Source organism: Vigna umbellata, chromosome 2 (assembly GCF_029865625.1).
Source record: "Vigna umbellata cultivar VRB3 chromosome 2, Vumbellata_1.0, whole genome shotgun sequence".
Lineage (NCBI taxonomy): Eukaryota > Viridiplantae > Streptophyta > Magnoliopsida > Fabales > Fabaceae > Vigna > Vigna umbellata.
The window spans coordinates 25,782,662-25,785,866 of record NC_142166.1 but is presented as its reverse complement, the minus strand read 5'-3'; the positions used below and the strand labels follow the sequence as shown (position 1 = coordinate 25,785,866).

General features: G+C 30.3%; 1 long non-coding RNA gene across 1 annotated transcript; it reads left to right on the top strand.

Moving 5' to 3' along the window:
- The first annotated feature begins 297 nt into the window (after window positions 1-297).
- On the top strand, window positions 298-2,618 carry LOC148203700 (uncharacterized). The gene is made up of 3 exons (XR_015784560.1): window positions 298-351; window positions 1,220-1,354; window positions 2,571-2,618. It is a non-coding gene; the product is annotated as an uncharacterized LOC148203700 (long non-coding RNA).
- The last annotated feature ends 587 nt before the right edge of the window (window positions 2,619-3,205 follow it).

The window sequence follows — 3,205 nt, the reverse complement described above, 5'->3', positions numbered from 1 at the left end:
TTCTTTTTAAGCTAGTTGATAAAATAAAAAATACTATAGTAAGTTAGTTTCTAAGTTGATATAGTAACTAAGATTTTTGTTATCAAAATAATTGATGGTTCCTTTCAAATAACTATTTCAGACAAAAAGGGTTGTATAGTAGACTGCTTAGATACATATGCACGATATTACTATAGCATCCTCAATCCCATGGGAAGCTGATTTTTTCAGTTTGTATTTGTTGTGACTTATAATGTGAGATGATATTTCAGTTCTAATTTAAATTTTATGCTTTGTTCTCTACAGGAAGACAATCAAGTTGTTCAGTGATTTCCACACCTTTGCCATTATTATTGCTTCAACTTGGTTAATGTAAGATTTTTATTTCAGTTTATTTTAGCCTTTTTTTATTCATATATGACTCTAGAGATTTCTTTTGCTCCCTTTAGATTAAATTTATCAGGAAAACTTCTTTTCGTATGTGTGTGCTTTCACAAAATTCTCTGTGATTAATTTAATAACTAATGTGTTTGATAAGTTAGGTGAGATGTGACAGTGGTTTAGTTTAACACCAATGGTGCCTATAATATACACAAAAGTAATGGAACAAATTGCACAGAGCTTTCCTTTGAATTTGTTCCTTTGAAGAAGAATGGGAAAACAGAGGAGTCTATATATATATAGGTTGTGTGATGATACTTTGAAGTAAAGTCTGTTGGGAGTGTTATTGCAGGGCACACTGAGTAGTAGTAGTAGTCTTCAAGTATATTTTTCTTGCTGCCTTTACATCAAAGCATAATACTAAGTCATATGCCTTTGATTATTAATATATAAATGTGGCATAAGATTGTGTATGGAAGAGTTCCTTTTACAGGAGCAGGAGAACCTTCACATGTAGAATGATTTTTTATACGCCAAGAATACTTTTATTTTCATGAAGATAGCTAAAGTGATTGCATATTATTTACTTATAACTAATATTTATTATATGAAAAGTCGGCTTCAAGTATGGTAGTCTTGGATTTTGCTTTGAGCAGAAACTTGGTTATGATAAGCTTCTTTATTATGTAAAAATATACTTTTACCCACATAATTCTTTTTTATTTATTTGATTTTTTATATATTTCAATATAGATAAAATCAGAATTTCTATTTGTGCTTCAATATATTCAACTTTATTCACAAATCCAGGTCACCTAGTAAAGGATTGAACCTTTCACATCTTCTCTCACAAATCCAGGTCTTACTATTTGAGATGCTGCCATTGTTGATGCTGCCATTACGAGACTTGAAGAAACGTGTACCTTGTTGATGCTGCCATTGTTGTTGCAAGAAATCTGTGACCTTTTTGAAATTTAACACCAGTTTTTAATAGGTGAGTTCAATGCTCTTTTGTCAACGTTTTTCTACAACTTCTACAACTTCACTGCTCATATAATATAGGACACATTTCTGGTCTTTCACTTTCAGATTGGGAACGAAACTCACCATTATTTACTTGATAATATTATTTGCAAAAGAGAGAAAGTAAGAGGGTTGATGCTTGTCTATTAATCTGTGCTGATCTAGTCAATAATCTGGACTTTAGGTTGTTTGTCTACTTTTCTTACTTCACTATGTTTGTTTGTTTCTTTTGTTGTTTGAGATCCTAGATGGAGTGCTAATGTTAACTAAATGGCTTCAACAACTCAAAAGGGGGATTAATTTGGTTGTGAAGCCAAGATTATTTGAAAAATCTTCCTCTTTTGAAAGTGTTTTATATATACATACTGGATTGGAGGTGATATTAAGGGCTGCCTATAGTACAATTTCACCTTCTTAAATCACAAATTTATAATTCTTGAAGGAGTTGTTTAATTCATACAAGTTTACAAGTGTCTAAAGCCATTGATCTATATTCAAATTCTGCTCTGGAACATGATATCTTCTGCTGGATCTTCTGTCAATGAAGTAACTAAGAATGCAATAAATAACTAATTGGGTATGTGAGAGACCAATACTGTGAAGTTACTTTCGAGGGCAAGCTACTTTGTGTGGAGAAGGGAATGAATTAGAAATGCTAAGTAAATTTTCCTGTTGCTGGTTTAGTATAAAAAACGAAAGATGATTTTTAAGTTCTATTAGATGTGTAAATAATAGAAGGGAAACGTCGCTGTGATAGACTATGTTTTAGAACCCAGTCCACAACAAGCTTACTTTTCCTTATTTTCTTAAGGTTCTGTTGCTTTGCCTTAGTATACCAAATCCAGGTTTCCATGCATCAGAATCGTAGGGTGATATAGACACCCATTGCTGATTACATTACTGCAGATTAGTCATCACAAGTGGTATGAGTGCATCTATGCTACAGATAACAGAATCAGGACCAAAATTGATAAAACAGTGATTGAACTCTAATAAAATCTAGTGTACGGGTTGAAAAGGACAAAATTTATACTTTAATTTAAGAGTTAGTTGGCCTTTATATGAGCACATTTTGCAGATATTGCAAAGATCACTGGCAAATTTTTCGTACCTTCAGTACAGAAAGATATGCATCTTATCCAACTATTCATTACAATATTGTTTTAACTCTATTATTTTATTTGTAGATCTTTAATGATTCATCTCCCATGGAAGCTGCAGACATGGAAGAAATTCGAAGGAACTGGGCTTCTTTTATTTTAAGTGTTAGTAGAAACTTGGCTACACTTAAATAGTGTATGTACATTAATGTAATATTTTGGATTTAATATATAGTTTCATGTATAAATGATGTATTAAATATTAAACTATTTAATATTTGAAATGAATTCTATTTTGTTAGTTTCAATAAATTTGTTTATTTAAAGCTATATTTATTATAAATGGATTGGATGAGATGATAATACAGGAATATTATTATAATTTCATTGGATGTCAAATTTAATAATCAATTTTTTTTTTAAAAACATTTATTATAACGTACTAAGCAATGTATGATATGGTATGTTGATCACATATTATAACGTACAATAATATATACGTAATAATATATAACATATTATAACGTACAAAATTTTCTACGTTATAATATCTTCCACCTATTATAACGGACAATATGCAGAATTTGTTATAATAAACTGCACATATTATAACGTACATCAGAAACTACGTTATAATATGCTACGTTATAAAATGTGCAGACTTACTATATCGCCCAGAACTATATCCCCAGTAACTACGATATAAAATGTCATTTTTGTAC